This window comes from Brachyistius frenatus, unplaced genomic scaffold (genome assembly GCF_029030835.1).
Source record: "Brachyistius frenatus isolate BFR_SWC_R1_liver_20210118 unplaced genomic scaffold, ASM2903083v1 Contig_55, whole genome shotgun sequence".
In the NCBI taxonomy this organism is placed as follows: domain Eukaryota; kingdom Metazoa; phylum Chordata; class Actinopteri; family Embiotocidae; genus Brachyistius; species Brachyistius frenatus.
Window position 1 is genome coordinate 1004578 of NW_027210654.1, and position 21850 is coordinate 1026427.

Genomic DNA, 21850 nt, shown 5'->3' on the forward strand with positions numbered 1-21850 from the left:
ACATCACTACTCTGATAGCACTGCTGCTGTTGCAGCTCCATTTATCTTTTATGTTTCTCATCCCATTTGTCAACTGACATAATTTCCTGATTTTCAACAGCAAAATTCCTTTATGAAACATTATTTGTGAATGAAATCTTGCCCACAAAGGCATCTGAACAGACAGTGTTATATGGCAATTTTGAAGACCTGATTACTTCAGTGTTCAATTTTTGGTGTTTTGGTGAATCCAACATGCAACACTTATATGAGCAACCGTACAGGAAATAAGAAAGATGTAGAATCAACTTATTCAACTAGTGACCCACGGGCAGGACATGGCCCTGTTGAAATTCCTCTATGGCTCGCAGGAGACAGCTCAGATCAGATCAGAGACAGATCAGGCTGAACCATAGACATAATAAGGATGTGGGCAAGTATGGATGGTCATCTTGAGTCATACATGATCTAGGTGGGTAACCTTGGCAACAGGATTGAAACTGAAAGGATCATGGTGTGTGTGTGTGTGTGTGTGTGTGTGTGTGTGTGTGTGTGTGTGTGTGTGTGTGTGTGTGTGTGTGTGTGTGTGTGTGTGTGTGTGTGTGTGTGTGTGTGTGTGTGTGTGTGTGTGTATTGTGTGTATTAGCGACAGCATGTACTGTTATTGACAGCTAATGGATTACACCCGGCTCCACACCTGCCATTACGTCGCTCAGTCAAGCCTCATGCTGCACTCGGTGTTGGCGGGCCACAGAGAAACTCACAATACTCGGTGAAAGAAAGGGGATGCATGCGACTGGTTTATTCCATTCAGGTAATATCTCTATAAACAATATGCTGTAAAAATATTTGCAGTGATTAATTGGCAAAGTATTCTGTAGGGCCCACGAGCCGCCAGTGGTTTTCCTATTTGGCCCGCTTGCTATTGTAGTTGAATAGCCCTGATTTTGAATATGAATGTGAAGAAGCTCTGAACACAATTTGTGAACAGCTTTCTCAACCCTCTCTGATTGCTCTGCTTTCCCCCTTTTTGTTCTGTCTTTATTGATGTTTTCAGACTGTTGCTGATGTTTTTAACATCACAATGTAATTTCTAAATCTCTGTCCATGTTTTGTTGTAAACCCCACAAACATGGGATGAAAGCCATCCAAAAGGATGAAAGCAAACAGCACAGTCACACTTGGAATCACAGAAAGTTATACAAACAATATTTGCACAACCCCAGTTAATTTGTTTCACCATTATAGCAGTTTAAAGTAAATCAATCTGCATTCTGCCTATAGAGGTCTACTGAACTATTACAAACCATGGAGGCAATGGACCAGTGTTAATGAAATGCTATTAGCAGCATTCTCTGTTAAACAGTACAGGCCAAATCAATTTAGAGCAGTTTATTCCATGCGCCCAAGGCTTTGTGTTTAATCCACTGCCAAAACTGCTGCACCCTCTGCTTGTTACAGATTTTCAGCTACTTGTACTTCTGTGGGTTACTACTCACTGGGCTAACAACAACCACAGGACTGTTGTGGAAGTTATTCTGCAATCCACAGAGAGGGAACAAACTCTCATCAAGCATACTAATGACACGAGAGACTGAGAATAATCAGTTTGTTTTTTTAAATTAACTCGTGCTTTTTTTTTTTTTTTTTTTAATAAAAAAACTGCATAAAAAAAAAATCCTTCCATTCTCCTTGGGAGGTGAAAGAGTTGCTGTGTTAAAACATTAATTCATAGAACATCAGTTCCCATCAAGATATCTCAACGGTACGGGAGACTAGAGGAGACGAGAACAAAGTGCTCTCGGACGTGCTGCAGACACAGAGCTGGTGCATATATGGAAACCAGCTGGACACATCTGAGCACCGCCACTGATCTCTAGCTGCTAAGTCAATCTGAAAGTCAAACACATTCACTCCTTGCTCTTAAATACTAATAAAGCAAAGGTCATCTGCTGAAACTATTCCCCCTGCTGCATCTATAATGCATTTTGCACGCGTCTGTGCACGTGCCTCATCGGTTTAAACGGCACACAAATCACTACACATGCAGGTGTGGCCATCACTGCACGTTACTGATTGCAAGTAAATAAGCCTGGTCGAGTACTGTAACAGAAGAGGCATGACTCTCATCAAGATGTCTGGCTGTGCAGTGCAAAGACCACACCGAGTCTGGACCGAAGCCACTGAGCAGGTAGAGGCCATAAATCACTGCTCAGTCAGGCCGGGAACAGACGTAGACACAGACAGCGTCCGCCTGCTGTCACGTTACCCGGAACCCCCCTCACAAGTGCTTATAGCTTCACACATGTCACATCGCACACACACACACACACACACACACACACGCACGCACGCACGCACGCACACACGCACGCACACACGCACGCACACACACACACACACACACACACACACACACACACACACACACACACACACACGATGCTGTGGTCAACAAGGATCACACCTCGTCCACTGGGCCTGAATAGAAAAAAATACTATTTTATGGGCCTAATGCAGACGTCAAGGGCATTGTAGTTTTGATTTACCGTGGCCCTGTGGCCAGATTGTGATGTATTGTGGAGGCGCTGTGTTTTACATTGTGATGAATACTGTTGGGTGCAGGACCAGATAAATTCTAAAGACACTTTAGGGGGTGCTAGATGCCAGGTGCACAGGCTAGAAGGTTGCAAAGGAGAAGTGGAGCCATTATTTATAGAAATACCACGGCTTTGGCTTTTTATTTTTTTATGTATTCTTTAGCAAGCCATGAGTCAAATATTTACACATCTAAAAAAAAAAAAAAAAAAAAAAAAAAAAAAAAAGGCGAGGCAGACTTTTTATGGTGATATAATTTGAAAGAGGAAAATCATAAGCCCACCTGGAAGGCAGAATTACATGATTTGAGAGAGTTGGAAGCTAACAAAAAACAAATCTCAATGGATTTCTCATGGCCAGCTGGGGTTTCAATTCCAATTTATGTGTCAGTTCATGGTATATAGAGCACATACACACCCAAAACTCGAAAGAAAAAAAGTATGGTACTCTCCAATTGGCTTTTTGTCTTTTTCCTCTTTCAGTTTTCATCCCACTTTTCATCCTGCGGTATAGCCCTTTCATATCTCCCCTTTCTGTCTTTCTCCCCACCAGCTCTAAGGGGGCACGAACACAAACAAACGCATCGGTATGACTGATGCTTTGCCCACTCGCAGGAGGTGATGAAAGAATCTTGATGTGTTATGCACTGGAGATGGAGCGGTGGCTGCATCATAAATCGAAATAACTAAAGATTCTGTAAGGAATGCGAAACACATGACTGACGTGACTGCACAGCACAGGAATCATTTTACATGTATAATAAATCATGCATCACACTGCAGGGAAAGTGAGGCTGCAGTGAACCGTGAACGCCGTGCTTCTTGTGACACGCAGGTGTCGGCTCAGTAATGCATAGCAGCTTTGAGCCTGTTTATGTAGAGGAAGGATTGTTGTCAGAAGGAGATGATGACAGCGCTTCCAGTTTAATGTCATAACATGCGGTAATCCTCTTATGGCTGGGATAGTAGACGATCCTCCAGACAAAGGGAGCCTTAAAATGGACAAGCAAGCAAAGCTCACCACACCTTATCCCCATCGCTGGAAGTCTTTCTTCTCTAATGGGGGCAGCGGAGAAATAACACAAAAAACACATTACATATGTAGTGTATTATAAACTGTCTACTGTACAGCAGGTAATGTGCAGCGACGGGAAATGCTGACCAACTCTGTCAACAAGCATAATCTCCCTATTTATAACCAGACTGTACAATCCATGTCTCTGGTGCTGAGAGGGCCTGGCAGACACCTATAAGTGGAAAGAGACTCCCATGGGCCTACATGGCCTCAGATGGATATAAAAGTATCCCAAAGAAACACACCCATATTCTGCATCTCCCGCAGTTAACGTTTGCCTTTTAATTGGCAGTATCTTTCTCTAACCTTAATCTTAAGTGTTTTGTTGCCAGACAGTGTTGTAGTGTGTGTTTACAAAACACATCATTCAAAAGGGCAAATTCAACATCACCACATTTTTACACCCAAACAGCCGACGTATCAACTGTACAGATGTTGGCTGTGAGCTAGCTGGAAACAGATGCAGCGACAGTGTGTGCAGGAGTGTGTGTGTGTGTGTGTGTGTGTGTGGTAGCTCAGCCGCTGTCTGGTTTCAGGACTAACTGGGGTCACATTTGTAAAGCAGATTCACAGCCTTAGGATGATTATGAATTTGTTGCTCATTTAAAAAAAAAAAAAAGATCAACTGCAGATACATCTTTGCGTCAGTTTATGCTGCCATGAATGAATATGCATCTAATGTGTCTTTTAACTGATTTTGGATGAAATAATGTTGACTCGAAAATTCTTGTTAAAAAAACAAAAACAAAAAAAACATCTGGGTTTTTTCAGAATCATCCAATATGAAAGCTCCTGTCTGATTTGAAACCTGAGGCCATAACAACACTCAATCTATGCAGACCTTGTATTTACCTCATTGATGTACATAGAACATACAGCAACCAGGTCAGCCTCCTTTTGTCCCACACTTTGGTTTTGAGGTGAAAGGTCGCCTCTGATCTCTGTTGATCCTTGGCATTAGTGGTGACATTCAACAGCATCACTAAAAACAACCCATCTGTCTGTCTACATGGGATATATGCAGACCTCTGGGATTCAGAGCATGATAGCTTCACATCTACAAGCCCCCCACTTCTGCCCCAGCACGCACACACACACACACACACACACACACACACACACACACACACACACACACACACACACACACACACACACACACACACACACACACACACACAGACACTCACACCGGTGAGAGATTAAACCAGCGCTCAGACCTATATCACCACATAATCCGATATTTAAAAGAATTTCATCATATCAAATCTCAACAGTGTCAACATTCTCATCAGGATGACATTTCATGAAAGGAATCACCGAGATTATATCGGTTAAACAGAATATTACATTTATATATACAATGCTGATGCAGGTAAACTTGTGCTAGCATTGCGATAAATATACGAATATGGTTTCTGTTGTCAACGGATTAAAGTGGAGATGAGTGTGAAATCCCGAAAAGGAAACGGAGGAAAACGAACGTGGAGTGAAGCTTTTGATGCAGACCGGCTTACAGGAACAATTTACAGGGAATAGATATTAATCACATTGTAAAGGATGAATTGTCATATGTTCTTATATATACGCCAGGAGGAACAGACACACACACACACAAACAAATAGACAGTATGCCATGAGGGTTTGACAGAGGGCACTTACAGAGAAAAAAAAATAAAATCCCCCGGCTCAATGGCTCGAAATCTCGTTTTAATCCTTACTCACCTTTCCAGCCATGCACATTAAACACCACTCTCCATCTCACACACACACACACACACACACACACACACACACACACACACACACACACACACACACACACACACACACACACACACACACACACACACACACACACACACACACACACACACACACACACACACACAAACAGTTGACAGCACACAGACACTGCCCTATCACCTCACCATGGCAACACAGATCTGTTTAGACACCAAGAAACTTCCCCTTTCTCCTACACGCACACGCGCACGCGCACACGCACACACACACACACACACACACACACACACACACACACACACACACACACACACACACACACACACACACACCTGCTTAAAGGCCGCCGCCCTTAACTACATCATCTACAAAACTTATAAAAATGACATTAAACCTGACACGAAAGAACCCATGAGTACACTTGCCTCGTGCAAGTGTACTCATGCCTCGTCATTACTGTTTGAAAACACTATTTCAAGATCATTTCCACCGGGATTGGTGAACAGAATCAATAAAAAAAAAAAAAGTGGACTAAAAGGAGGAGAAAACACTTGTGTGTTGCCAACTCCATTTGGAAGATCTGAGGATTTTTTTTTTAACAACTTTTCCTTTTTCTTCGTATTCCCTTATAGCCTTGCAGTACGGTGTGTCATGGCATTCATAGCTCTTTCAAATCCAGTGTGACTTGATGTTACATTACTACTTCTAATTGGTTCTACTTATAAACTGTCAGCTGCTTGCCTCTGAAAATACCACAGTACATAAATTTGGCTTTGAGATACACGGGTTTTCTCAAGAGAAGTGAAATAAATACATACAAAAAAAAGGTGAAAGAAATTTAATCTTACTTCAAAATCAAATCAGCTCATTTCAAGCACTTGCACTTGACATGTTTTGTCATTTCAGTTGCAATCAACTGGCCTGCTTGATTTTGCATTAAGAAATTGCTTGTGAAAGTACTGAAAGAAAAATTAAGTTGCATTTGAAGCAGTGTTCTCTATTCAACCCACATACGCAGCTTTCAACCACAAACCCATTTTCATGAGCGAGCACATTATGAAACTAAATTATCTTAAAGTGTATAAATCACACAAAATGATTTAAGGGTTGTACAAATCTTGTATAACATCTTTTCCCAAAAGCTTGAGCTGGTATAAAAAGTAATGTTATTATAAAGTTTTATTCTTCAATCAATACTCAGAAATACAAGTCTGTGACAAACAACACTATCTGTGTCATCGTTGTTGATGCCTTGGTGGTTATTGAAGCCCCGGCAAAGGGCTCTTGCTCATCTCAGCCTTGTTTTCAGTCGATACCTCCCTGCAAGAGATGCTTTTGCTTCAGCAACCTAGTGTGTAAAATGTGTTAAAAGAAAGCGAGATTTTCTTATCAGTCTCTTCTTCGCATAACGACAGACTGTATCTGGCAGGGTTATTTGCAGACATGTACTTTTTTTTAATTTTTTTTTTTACTTCAGCTAATTAGGCGATTAGCCACGACAGCGGGAGGCATGAATTATAGGCTGCCACTTCTTAGGGAAAGATGACATGTAAATTGAAGTAGGTGGAAAGAATATAAAATACAACCTGCATGGGATTATAGGCATGCAGGATAATACACATTCAGTCGTCACTTGAAGTGTTATTAGGGTGGGATGTAAACAGTAGAAATTTATTGAGTTACAGTATTCAGGCACATCCGTCTATGGATACATCATTTACATGAGGAATGGAAAACAATGACTCATACAAAGCACCTTAATTCTCCAAAACCTTAGCTGAAGTTAAATTGAACCTTTACTGAGTTTTCATCCAAAATCCATTGTTAAAAAAGTGCCACTTTAACAAATAATTGACACAATAAAAGTCACGATATTTCATGAGGATACTGAATAATTGCTGTATTTTTTTGCACTGACGCAGTGATACAATTCTGAGGCTCAGAAAGTACTCTGGTTTTTATTTTTCTGACATTTTATTTCAGAATAGATATGAAAGTAGCAACCTAATAAAATAAAACCCGGGATTTCTAGATGACTTTTAAATGTTTCTTTATTAAAAATAAGACTGACTTTCTTTAATGCTGTTTCAGGTCAGCTTAACAAAATTGCAGTTATTACCAGGTGCTAACAACATACCTCCTTTAGACAGTAATTTACGCTCATCAACGGAGCCCAGCACAAAAGCCACAGTGTCAGCGCACAGACAGGTCATTTATCCATTAGCAGGGATGAAAAGGTAACAGATAAACAAATACAGATGGGCCTTTGTCTATCCATTATCGGCACTCCTGTTTTACGAGTGACAGCGGCTCCCACACTCCGATGTTGGTGTCATGAAACATTTAAACCGAAGCCACACAGAGACCCGTCAGCGTGTTAAATGTGTGGTGGGAACAGATTTAGAAGATTTAGAGTAATGGAATAATCACTGTGAAAGAACACGGTGGAGCGGAGTCATGCAAGACAAGTTGTGCCGACCTTGGGTTTTGTCAATACAATCAGCTGTGACTATCTCTTGCCAAAGACACACACACGCACACAGGGCTTGTTGCTTTTCAGACATCTTAAAATCAAAACCAATCTGAGTCATGATAATAATGGATAGATTTTACACCAGAGGCGAATAAAGACAATAACACATAGGGTACCAGAAAAAAAAAATGAGCAGACAAAGATCAAAACCGCAGAGGGACTTAAGATCTTATGCAGAAAAAACACATGCAAAAAAAAAGCTAAATTCTCACCCTTATCTCATAGCAAGATATTGTAACCTTTGAAGTCATTTTACAGTCATTATGAGTAGAGCTGTGATATGGTCCACACGTGGTTGTGATTTATTATTTGTCCCTAGGGCTATGAGTGTAGAGCAAATACTTGACTGTTTATGTGCATGTAATGCAGCCGATATGTATCGGTGTTGCAAGCTGTAGTGTTGAGTGAATGAGTTGCTGTGTGGAGAGAAGCTGTGAAAAGACAGAGTCACAGTGAGGAGTGTGGAGTGGACAAAGCATGTGGGTGGTCACGGAGGTGAAAAGGTCAGTGGTGAGTGTCGACTTCATCCACGAGTCCTAAAAGAGAATCTGTTTGTCTCAATCAACAACCAGCGTGGAGGAGTGAATGCAGGGCAGCTTTACCACTCACGAGGCAGAGCGTAGCTGCAGACACGCTAACACACACACACACACACACACACACACTATTGTTTTCATGCCTCTTATTTCATGAACTCGGTCTCTTTCTGCCTTTCCTTTCTCATTCTCAGACTTCCTCACTCCCCTCCTCTTTCCCGCTCGCTCTCTACTTCTGAGTGGGATTTGTGATCTGAGATCACTGTGGGGCTGTAATGCCCTTCTCAGTGACTGACAGATGATACAGCCTGCCCTTTGGGCTCCAGGCGGAATGGCCACAGATCAATACTCAACCTAGCTGCCTGTCAGCATTCACACAGACACGCACACATGCTTGCACACCTCACATGAACAAGAGTACACACACACACACACACGCACGCACGCACGCACGCACACACACACACACACACACACACACACACACACACACACACACACACACACACACACACACACACACACAGGCATTCACGTGCAAGGCTAGCATCAAAGCCCATCTGAGTCGGCTGGCATTTACCAGAACAGGACCTGGATGTGTGCAACAGCAGGAGGGGACATTCTTGGGATAGTTCCCAGCCTGGAGGAGCAGCGTGGCTGCAGGATGACAGAGCTCTGGAATTCCGCTCACAATTTCCTCCGGCTCCGCTGGTAGGGTTATATCAGGCAGTTAAAATGGACAAACTGGCTGATTGACTTAACAAAGCCAACAGGTTGAACAAACAATCAAGAGGATGAAGTGACATATGTGTGTGTGTGTGTGTGTGTGTGTGTGTGTGTGTGTGTGTGTGTGTGTGTGTGTGTGTGTGTGTGTGTGTGTGTGTGTGTGTGTGTGTGTGTGTGTGTGTGTGTGTGTGTGTGTTTATGTGTGATAGGGTGACCGTTTAACCCTTGAGGCAGTATTTGTGTGTGGTCATTTGTGATTGGCACCTAATTGTGCTGTGGTGCTAATAGTGATTCTAGTGTGGCTCCATTAGCTGAGAATGTGATGGGCTTTAGTGAAGTTAAAGCTTTAGGCAAGGATTCTTTTTTTTTTTTTTTTACATAGTATATTACACCTAGGCATCATTAAAACATTATTACATATAACCTTAATCTAAATGTAGCTTGAGTCTACATGCAACGTCAATTATCACGCAGCTTACGACCGGATATCAAAAAGTTCAGACTGCTCCTGTTGAATGCGAATAGAGTGCAACACTGTGCAGTGCACAGAGGAGGGCGAAGCTATAACCTTCATCAATAAGTATCCAAGACCAAGCTGCGTCGCTTGATCAACTTCATCAGCTGAGCAATGCAACTTTGAATACTTAGTCATGAGGGTTCCCACTGATCTGTGCACATGACGGTACAGCCCTCCGTTCACATGCAACAGGAGCAATTTCAGAACCTTTTTATTGCACCTCGTATGCCCTCGGTCACGAGTATTAACTTTGATATTAAACCTGCAATGCAGAACATTTTTATCCCCCTTTTCCCAGTGAGAGTGATTACAAAATCTATAAACATGTGCGTCATTAGCTCTGCCGTAGGCTACTCCGTTGCTACTGTTGCGGCTTTAAAATGGTTGGCGCTAGATTCCATCAGCCGGGGGGAAGGGCACGCCGAAACCTACATTGCTGTGATAGTTTTTTTTGTCAGTCAATCAACTGGTTCCTAACTATTTCCCTGCGTGTGATACTAACCCTTCCAAAACATGGCAGCCAGTCACAGGCAGAGCATCCCTCTCGCTGATCCAATCTAGCATCAGACATGTAAAATTGTGGATACATTAAATAAAAGATGTCACAACTTCGTACAAAATGATCAGAACATGATCCATTTGATCTGATATTATTTGGAAACTGTAGAGGCACACAATTGAATTATTTTATGGACTCGTTTGGCAAATGCTTGAATGTGATGCCAAAGTCTCTACAGCTTCAAATGTCTTTGGTTTTGGAGAATAAGATTTAGGAATCTAGTAAAAAGACTGAATGATTAACATGGACTTATATTGCAATAAGGCTGCGGTGAGCTCGTACTCAAGCACAAATTGCCAGAATAATTGCCCTCCTGACTGTGAAAATTAGAAACCTTGTTTCATCAATCTTATGTGCTTTATGTGCAAAGGTTTTTAAATATTTGTATTTCTAAAGAAAAGCTTGTTCATATTTATGTTTTTTTTTTTTATTGTTTACATTCATTCAAGTGCAAATCATCATATTAGATTGCCATGAAAACCATTTCGTAGAACCTTACCCACAGGCACACATGCAAACAGATGCCTATACATAAATAATGTCACATTATTTATTTTGACAATGAAGTCTGTTGTGTAGGAACCAATTTCATGTCAAATGGAGTCTGTCGGTGACCCAAACTGAATAGCTCATCCTTCCCAAATATACAGTGCATCTCTGCACACTCGCACCACCTCACCAAACAGAACCAATGCATTGACATATGCAAATAAACTGTGTCCAACAGGGAGTTTGTATTGCCATCTTTCTATTGTGTATTGCATCATTGATCCGGGCAACATAAATAAAAATGAGAGATATATAAATAATGCAGCTGCAGATTTGACACTCAGAATACCACTGACACCCCCACACTCAAATTGTCTGCTACCTCCCTCTGTCTCAAGCAGGCGGTAATTTATTGTCTCCCCCTGTGTAGCAGAGTCAATCAATAGCCAATTAAAGACAGGAATATAAGGTCTCCGGTGGCCACCAGTGCATGTGGCGCTGTTTGGCCGGGGAAATGAATATGTAAATGATTCACAGGCAGAGTAGCATCAGTCAGTTTTTTTCACAATAAGGGGGATATCAATAACAGTCCACACACACACACACACGCTATCCAAGTATGTTAACCTCCCTTTACTGAGCTGTAAACCCACTATTGGTCATAGAGAACCAGAGGAGTTGTTACCCCAGGCTGGAGGGTTGTAAGATGTGCTGGAGAGTGTCCTTGTCTGTCAATAGAACTGAATGATCTGCTACTTGAAGGATAAATCATTCACATACACAAGAAATAATTATGGTTGTCAGGCAACATGTACTCTTTTAAATGTGCCTGTTCCCAAAGACTGTTGTTGTCTTTAGTCTAATTGCACATCTAATCACACTGAACACTAACAGGCCCCATGGCAGCCCCTTCCAGTCTTTTTACTTCTGCACAGAAACTCGCTGTGAAATTCTCCGTGCTGGAAAAGAGACAAGCGGGAAACAGCCAATTCCACAGATAAAGATTATAGAAAAAAAGAAAAAAAAAAGAATACACTAGAGATACCAAAGCCAAAGCAGCACAGAAAACAACAAACAAGTGAAAATACAATATTTTCCTGGCAGACAACACTCCAAACATGGAGGACACTGAGGCTGTCATCTGATTCTGCATCATCTTGTAAATATTTTCATATGCATAGACCCTTCAATTAAATCCAAATTATCCTAAAAATAATTTCTAACAATCCTTCGTTCACGATAGAAGTCTTGGTTAAGGTTAAGAATGATATAAAATTGGCCTTATCCCATTTCTATGCTTTAGCAGTTTAGTCTATTAATTTAATAAAAAAAATGTTGCTTGAACAAGTGTCTGTAATCTGTTGCCAATATGCTCAATTAAAGCAAGAAATCAGAAACAAGATGGCACAATTAACAATATATTGACCCTTCACAGAGAAACACACTTAATCATAAAATGGATTTAATGAATTAAAACTGCAAGCAGTGATATGCGGCTCCCCGACGTGCAGCACGCGAGGGTCCGCATATTCCTGCTTGCAGTTTTTATTTATTTCTGGATCTCGTTCCTTATTCTGCTTAAAAATAAATTGGCTTTTTTTGGCGGCTTTAACATCTTCAAAGACTCATGAAAGTTGGTGCCTGACGCATGTGCAAAGTTTCGTGAGGTTTGGAGCATCGTTTGACCTTAAACATCAACTTCCTGCGTCACGGCGAAACATCAAACTTAGCCGCATCGCCCTGGCCATGCTATATATACAATATACAATATACTATATACAAAAAAATACTTCTTTTTTATCACTTTTTGGAGTATGACCTTTTTCTGAACTGACATGTATGCCTCAAGTGGCGATCGAACCCAGTTACTTCTCACTGAGGCAACTGCTCTAACCACTGCGCTACTGTGTCATGTCATCCGAAATATGAAAAAAAAAAGTCATACTATAGCATTAAAATGTATTAATGGGATTTGTATTTTGTATTAGGGTTTTTGTATTGTTGTTGACCTTTAGTTTGGTGTCAGTATGACTGCATGTACAACGCGAACACGAAACCTGAGACTGTGAGCACTCTGTGAACCATGTAGCTTATCCTTAGAGGGACTCGCCTTAGGGGGATTTAGCCCCCGTGAACCATGTGGCTTACCCTTACAGGGATTTGCCTTAGAGGGACTCACTCCCCTTGAACCGTGCGGCGTAACCTCGCCCTCCAGACATTCGGCCACGCCCACTCGCGACTGCACTAGAATACAAAATTTTTCGCCGGGACAGTGTACCAACTTTCATGAGTTTTGGTATATGATAAAGCCTCCAAAAATGCAGTTCTTTGCGGACAAAAAAAAAAGGAACGAGAATAATAATCGCTTGAATGACAATTGGGCTTTCGCACCATCGGTGCTCGGGCCATAATAATGTCTAGTTAAAACCATTCAAATGGGAAGCTGGAAGCTTGGACCACTAGAAATATCTGGCAGCTACAATTACAGTTACTATGTAGATTCATCTTTTATATATAAAACATATATGATCAACAAATATAACAATTAATTGGTATGAATTACCCCATTCAGCAGCACCCGTCAAATGTGTACAATCTGAAAGGGGAAGAGGTGTGACTACTTTTACTTTTCGTACAAAGACAATTTAGTGAGCTCAAGTAATTAAAAAAAAAAAAAATCTTCACACATTGAATCAGCTGTTACGAATGAACAGCATGTTGCAAAAGGAGGTGAATAAAAACCTGTTAGCAAGTGAGAAACAGTTTGAAAGTAATGGAAAAACATAAAAGTACGAGTTAATGGAATAGCTTAAAGTAATTGCCAAATGTTGGAAAGCTTCTGACACTAGTTTGTGTCAATGCAAACTCGATCAGCTCAACTAAGACAATGCCAGTTCAATGACAATGTTTAAATGGCAGGCAGGACCTAACAGACCAGCAGAATAAGTTTTTGTTAATCCTTAAAGAAGCCTGATCTTGAAGTGACTTCAATGGAAACTTCAATGGAAACTCTTCCAGAAATTGTCTGACACAGCACAGTATTATACTGGTAAGAAGCTATCTCCCATGAATATGCTCACAAACATATAAACATTCGTGATCACACACCCTGCTGAATGTAAAGCCCCGAGCAGGATGCTTGCATTTCTAGGTGACGGAGCTGCAGTGTTTGGGGGAGAGCGCGATGTGCCACACATAAAACCTTGACCCTTCAATCCAAAACCCCCATGAATAATCTCCTGCCATGGAACATTACACTCGATACAGGGCCTCCTGAACACTCATCCCCTCGCATGAATAGCATTGCAGCCTCCCTCACTCTCTGCCCATCTCTGTGTCTCCCTCGCTCTACATTCCTCCTTCTCGGGCTCTGCCACCACAGGCGCCGTCGAAGAGCCTGACAGTTCAGCTCCACTTTGATCTCAAGGCACAGGTTATCTGTTGCCCGGCTAATTTTAGTTAGCCCCTTTAAGCCGCGCTTCTCTTTGAAGCAGGGGTACCGTGAAGGAGGGTGTTCTGCACATCAGTGTGGTCCCTTCACTTTTGAAAAGAGGGATTCACCCTCATATCTATCAATTTCCACTGTCGTCTGGACAAGATTAGCCAAGTTGATACATCTGTATCCTCATCAACTAAACGTGCAGATCAATTCCAAGTGTAACGGTGTGTGGGATGAAATTAGAGGAATGGTTGAATTAATGTGCGTTAAAGTGCTTTTCCATCCAAGTGGGGCTTGTTGCATAAACAGAACAATGCACAGGAGATTTTGGAGGAGGAGTGCTATCAAATCCTCTTGGGAAATTAGAGACTCAGTATCATTTTGCTGCGATGTCAACAGATTGTCAAAGCAGATGGAAGAGGAGTTTGGCAGGTGAAACCAGAAAGCTTACCTTTCCTTGTAGGGTAAGAAGTAGGAGGAGAGACTCTCCGCGCAGCAGGCTGACCAGGTCAAAAGTCTGTAAAAACAAACAGCGAGTCTGTCAGTTTTTGGCCTCGTGTTATTTGAAATATCATGTTTCTTTTTTTAAAAACGTTCCCTTTCATTTATTGACTCAATAAAACAGTAAGCGTTCTCCTACAAGCGTGTATTACCTCCACTTCACCCAATCCCATGAATTATAATGTCCTAAGGAAACAAGCTTATTCAAACAATAAAACATGAATAAAAAACTTGTATCCAACCAGCCTGGAGTTGTTATTCAAATTTGAAGAGTGTCCGCAGCACAACCTGAGGCAGATTGTGTTTACAGCAGGTTACTCAGCAGCACAATTGTGTCTCTTATTTTAGAGAATAGCGGGCCAGCGGTCTGAGCCTCACTCAAGACAATAAAGCCCCTTCGAGGGTGACCTTGCAAGGTGCAGCAGAATGCAGCGTCAAGGCACAAACACGTAAACATGTCAAGGTGAGCGGGCAAGGCTCAGAAGCTAATGCGTCCATCCGTTTCACACACATGTAGCAGTGTGCATATTGAATTCTAGTTACCTTTTAACGGTGTCTTTGTCAAGCACACTACTCGAGATCAAACACACGCAGGCATACAAAAAAAAAAACCAAAAAACCACACCGGCACACAGAGCTGCAGAGCCAAAGCAAGGTACACAGAATATCAAAGCGCTTGCTCTCCAGCATGAATGATGGTTCTCCAGGAGCATCTTCAGATGAGAGGAGCAGGAGGTGCCTGCAGCCTGATTTAGCGCCTCAATATCGCACAAGAGAAGTCACTTTTTCCCACCCACTGGATGACTTACGAGGGCAGGGCCGTGATTTTCATTTCCATTTTATTTTGAGGAATGGTGGCAAAAGTTCCCCCCCTATCTGTTGTAACAGCCAAGCTCCCTGAAGGACAACGACCCCTGCTAGTGCCAAAAAGATCATTTCTGTATGGTAATGTCATGTTCTCTACAAGGATGGTCGTTTGATAAGTTTTTAATTTCCAACACTATTACAGGTTTAGCTGGCTGAGATTTTAGAGGAGCTAAAATGTTCATCTATACACAGGAGAAGGTTTTGGATGGGGGACCGTTGTCCATGGAAATACAATGTCTGAGTCTTCTCAGTTTGATTGATAGTGAGCAATGAGGGCATCCACTGTATCCTACAAGTCAGGCGTAAACTTTACCATGACAGAATTGTCTTACTCTACCGACCTAAACAGAATATTTTCCCTTTATAAATACATTCATTAAATAAAAAGTTTAAAGGCAAGGACAAGACAGAGAATTAGCTTCTCATTTCTCAGGATTTTATTTTTCCATCAAAAGATACAATGTCAAAAGACCGAAGGTCAGACGGAGAGTGAATGGCACTGTGCAAATGGGTGGGCAGGCTCAACAGGAGAGACGAATAGCGAGTGAAAATTAACATAACATTTATGTGTGATTGTGGCAGGAGGTGAGAACAGAAAAATGATAAGGAAACAGACAGATAACAAGATGAAGGGAGAGAGACAAAAAAAAAAAGCAGTGATCAATAGAGTGAGGACGTGCCAACTGCTGTACAGAATGAAAACAGAGCAAAGAACGACACAGCCGGGAAAAACAAGACAGTTTGTTACTCCCATTAGCGAGTTAAATTAATTAGGGCCCCATTGATGCACTGTGTAACAAGACAAATATAATTATGTTACATCATTACTCCTCATCATTGCAAGCTTGCCTCCTTCCTGGTCCCTGGGGGGCTGTGGACAGCCAACTGGACGACCAACTCTAAACAGTGGCCACGGAAAAAAGCATGGTTGTCAGCATTCATTAGGCAAAACGTTTGAGCAACATTTCCACACTGAGTCATGCTCAGTAGATAGATGTTGGTTTCTGGTCATTGAGAATCGCACACTGAAGTTAGTAATGTTCCTATAGCTATAAACAGAGTGTAATTTGGCTTGAGATGTGATCACTCACTCCCTGCAAGCTATATTTACCATCTGCAGTCCTTTACACGGTTTATGTCTGCATGCAGCATGTGGAGCATGTGTGTACAAGTGAATGTGCTGTAGATGTGTGTCTCTGCAGACACCACCGTGATAGAAAGTCATCTCGTGAGACATACACGACATCCTGTTTGACACTGCGGACACACAGAGAGGCTTCTCGCAGCATTGTGGGTGTTTGCACGTTAGCATTCAAACACAATTCCTCAAGATCCGACAGAGAACGGAAAACTGACCTTAGCACGCCTATCAGGGCTGAGACAAATCAAGAATCTACAAGAAATGGAGATCTAAACTCAGAGGAACACTTTAGGCTCTCAGGCTGGAAGTACAATAGGTAGCCTTGAAAAGGGGACCCCGAAAAACAAATAACCTTGTTTTAATAAGAAAGCAGTGGGAGAGGCGTTGAGAAGCCGCTGCTGTGCTGTGTGCGGTAATGGGGTATCGTTTGTCTCATGGGAGAGAGCGGAGCCCTGCAGCTGTGGCGTACACAGAGCTCACACAGCTGTGAAACAGGCAGTGACGGCCAGCGCTGGCACACATCGGCGAGTCAGCTGAGAGTGGCTGGCGTTCCTCTGACTGAGGAAGATTAGTGCTAAAAAAAAATGCAGCGCTTTTGGACAAGCCTGAAGGTAAAACATACTGTGTAACATGGCTGTGGGTGAGACTGTACAAGATGAAATGTCATCATAAAAGCTATCTATTACAGGAAAAAAATGGACGACATGGCTGTCAGTGATGTTATGCAGTAATTCCTTAGAGAGGGATGCCAAAAATCCAGGATGCATTTCTTGAAATGAGAGTGAAACAGTCCGTTTTGGCTTTTACTTTGGTGAGGTTTTTTTTGCTGTGCCTCCATGAATCATCCCATCCTACGTTTAAAAGCCCGCAAGGATTACGAACAAAATCCTGCAGAAAGCGTTCCATCCTTTCCACACTCAATTTTGTTTCACGCACAAACGCATACATTGAGACACAGCAGTGCTTAATCTCGGTGCTATGTGCAGTTTGGGTAGGGGACGGCGAAATTGAAATGACAAGACGTGGAACGAAACACATCCAGGGAAAATGAAGGTATCACTCCTTCGTTTACGGAGTTGACAGGCTATTGATCGTTCTTCGGCGGAGCCTTGGGGTTCAGATACAAGTCTCACCAGTGCCTTGTGACCATGCATATATGCCTATCTGTGTGAGAAGGTAAGAAATATACTATGCAATGCAGTTGCTATACTGCTGACTCTGCTGTGTTATTGCATACCTAAAGGTAATCCAAAAGACCATCATCTTAATAAATGGCCCTGCATACCTCCCCCATTCTTCTCTCTCTCCTTTTTCCTTTTTATAATGTTTGTATCCAGCTGTCCCTCTGTCTGTTCAGATAATTCTCTTTTCTCCATCATTCCCTCACTGATATCCTCTCCTTTGCCCATGACAAACTTTCTCAGGCCAAAGCCTCTCCATAGTAAATGCTGTCCAGGCTTAATCCCGCTCTACAGCACTAAAGGAGAGAATACTTCACTTTCCAAATCCTCGACAGCTGCATCAGTAAGTTCTGGCTCTCAGTGCCTCGTCTCCTTACATTGTAGTCGTGCCACAGTTTCGCCCAGTTGTGCCTTTTCACGGCATCGGTCACAGCGGGATGGGGCACAGGGGACATAACGCATGAACCCAGGAATGCTGCGAAGGAGTCAAAACAGATCGTTTTCTATGGAGCGCACAAGCAGCGTGAATGCTTGAGTATAAAATGTGCACGCCCAAGCAACGCACACACACACACACACACACACACACACACACACACACACACACACACACACACACACACACACACACACACACACACACGCAATTCTTCCTGCATCACGGGATGTGAAAATGAAAAACGGAACATGGGGATCTTGGGCTTAAGAAAAAGGCTTAATTTCAGCCATACTTTTCTTTACTGAACTGTACTTCCAGCTCTGCAAAGAAACCACACGACTTTAATCAGAAATCTGCATGACTAAGGCACAGGTACTCATCAGAGTGAATTGCCGTGTTATTCAAGACAGTGGGGGGCTTGGCCAAGCTCTGATTGCAGGTTGATGTGTGTGGAAGTGAAGTCGGGGAGCTGAAGGGGAGCTACTGTAGGCACTGGCAGCGAGCCAAACCGTGTGGCATTGCTGAGTGATGAGATACACGCCCGGAGGTTTCTGCAGAAGCTAAATTATGAGAGGGAGGACAGAATTCAATGGACAGCTTTAAGCATGCAATTACTTTCTACAGTAACTACGTAGAAGAGAAACACATCTTCAGTTGGAAATAGAATAGAGAGGAAATAGAGTCCGGGCTGCACACGTGATTGTAATAATGAACTTGTTTCCATTTAGCGTTCCATTCTCAGTTTTCACGAATGAAACACCAATCGCCGGCTTCAACAGATGGTTATTTTATCTTGAATCACAATCGAACAGCTTTTTTTCCCTAGGCAATTAAGATGACAATCGACTTTACACTCCTTATTCCCTGTGTGTCGTGGTGTTGCTTGTCTACCGCTGAACCCACATGTACACACCACATATGCTGTCACCGTTGGGGCCTCGGAGGTCGGCTGTGTGCCAAGGTTCATGGTGTGCCGGTGAGGAAGAGTTATGACAGCTCTGCTCCATCCCATCAGACTGACTGTCAACTCACGCAGCATCACTTATCTGTGAAAGCCCTCGCACTGGAACACGCACAACGCCATGGGTGGGCACATCACCACTACGGCTACGCTACTTTACCACACACGCTTCAAAGAGATGACTGCAGAACGGGTGGCAAATTGAAGTACGAGCCACCCCCAAACGTACATAATATAGCTGGTCAGATATTAATGAGGTCTTTTTTTTGTCTGTCTCTGAAGTGTGTGTGTGTGTGTGTGTGTGTGTGTGTGTGTGTGTGTGTGTGTGTGTGTGTGTGTGTGTGTGTGTGTGTGTGTGTGTGTGTGTGTGTGTGTGTGTGTGTGTGTGTGTGTGTGTGTGTGTGTGTGTGTGTGTGTGAGTCATTGCAGAATTTATGTGGGCTCCTTTGAAAAGTCGAAGACCAGAGATGGATAGGGCCAAACTGTCTGGATCCAAATCAAATTAAGCCAATTAAACGGTTTGGGTCTTGTAAGACTCCCACAAAAAACACCAAGCAAGGACTGGAAAAAATATTTAATTAAAACCAGTTTTTTTATTTAATTTTTTTTTTTATGGTTAACTGGGTTGACAGTAGGTTATAAACATTTCACAGCTTTATGTGTAAAAATTCTCCTCGTAAGACAAACAATAACCTTTTGTTTGTAAGAGAGAGATGCTTGACCTTCAAAATCCTCTTCAGGTCTCCAGTCTTACGCAGCGCATGTACAACAGATGGCTGTGTCATTGGGAAGCATGTGACACAAGGAGCTCGACAGTTAGAAGAAGAAGATGGAGATATTGTATAAAAGCCCTCAGGCAGGCTAGCTGTGAGTATGGATGATTAGCCTCTCATTCGGCGAGAAAAAACCAAAAACATTCTCCAAACAACAAGGCTGGCCTGTACACCCTGCAGCATGGTTTTGCTTTGTCATCAAGAGGGCAATAGCTGCTTAAGTGCTTTCTGTTTTTTCTTTTGCAACACTTAAAGCGTGCAGCAGTGCGATCCAACTCATCTGCCCTGCAACAATACTGTCTTCTGAAGATGGTCATTTTATATTTGTGTTGAGACAATGTCAGAGAGGGCGTTGATGTTGTTGCTTGCGGTTTTGTTTTGCCTTTACGAGCGCAACACGGTATTAGGTGCACCGTACCAATTTAGACCCTGCACGTGTCAGGCTCAGGGTATTTGAAGTCAACGCTGAAAACTTTGTTAGGTGTCTTTGAATAATGAAACCGAGAAAGACAAATATTTTTCTTTTCAGGCAGTTTTAATTCTGATAATTCTTCATAGTCTCAGTGCCTGAGATCAGTTTATGTGTGGGAGTTAAATAAACAGATGGACCTTGAGGAGATATGTAGATTGAAAGGGAATGCAAAATAACACCGCAATGAAAAAAAAAAAAAAAAAAGGATACAAGAGTGACAACAAGTGAAATAGAAAAAAAAGTTTTTATTTCAACAGACATATACAGTTGAAGGATAAGTCCAACTGGATAACTTTCATTCTGTGGAGTCATTTGTAAGGAAAACATGTATGTTGTAATCCAGATATAAAGCATATACACTATATGCTTATTCCACAGGAATCGTGACTCATCAATTATGCAAAAAAAAAATTCCCACCCAGTTCTATTGAATAAATCCAACTAGAACACAAATGCATTATGATTGCAGACCTGTATCACCACAAGGGAGGCTGGAAAACTGGCAGGCAGCTGACGGAAATTCTCATATTAACTGTTCATCGGTGCTACAGCTTGTTTACAGCTACAGATTTATTTTCTTTACCGCCATCCCGTTGCCAGTTCTTCGGTTTCAAATGCCAATGCAATGTCAGCTGGTATGGCAGATGCTTTGCATTTATTTTTACATATTTAATGCCAAATGTAAAGCACCCAAAATTGTGTTCCACAATAAATTTTGCGTCCAGCGTTTGTCTCAGCAATTGGATCATTGGATTTTAATTCAGTTCTCCTCTGCAGCTACGGCACCTACTGTCAGCAAAAGATCTAACCTTGCCATTACTCTAATTTGCTCGCATTGAGTACGCGATTGACAGTCAGGAAGGTGTACAAACCTTATAACTGAATAAAGTTTACAATGGTCAGTAACCACTGAGTTGTGGAGGCAGACAACCCTGCAAATCTCACGAGAATGCCAAGTGTTGTCTGTTTTTCAACCAGAACAAATATGGATGGCAACAAGCAGGTTGCACTGTTTACATGTAGTGACATTTGCACTGCCCAGGCCAGAAAAGGGGACATTTTTGGAGTGTGTGTGAGATCCTGGGTAGAAAGGCATGGGCAACACACATTCAATATAGTGAACTATGTAAAATGAAACCAACACTTCTATTCACCAGTATGGCTCCCTTGGTCAACACGTGACATCATTGGTCTACGATGTCAACTGGATCTACAGACTCAAGATTAGAATTTTCACACATTGCACAACTTTATTATAAACTGTCAACACCGATCTATACTAGGGATGGGACATCAATTTCGAATATTCAAATTGTTGT

At 42.1% G+C, this 21850-nt stretch overlaps 1 protein-coding gene across 1 annotated transcript in view; it reads right to left on the bottom strand.

Annotated features, from left to right (window-relative positions):
• The window catches only part of tspan9a (tetraspanin 9a), a 159460-nt gene that overhangs the window by 100826 nt on the left and 36784 nt on the right, over nucleotides 1-21850 (bottom strand). The window contains exon 3 of the mRNA XM_069705307.1: nucleotides 14648-14713. The gene's annotated coding sequence lies outside the window, so the exon portion shown is untranslated. The remainder of the gene's footprint in view (nucleotides 1-14647; nucleotides 14714-21850) is intronic.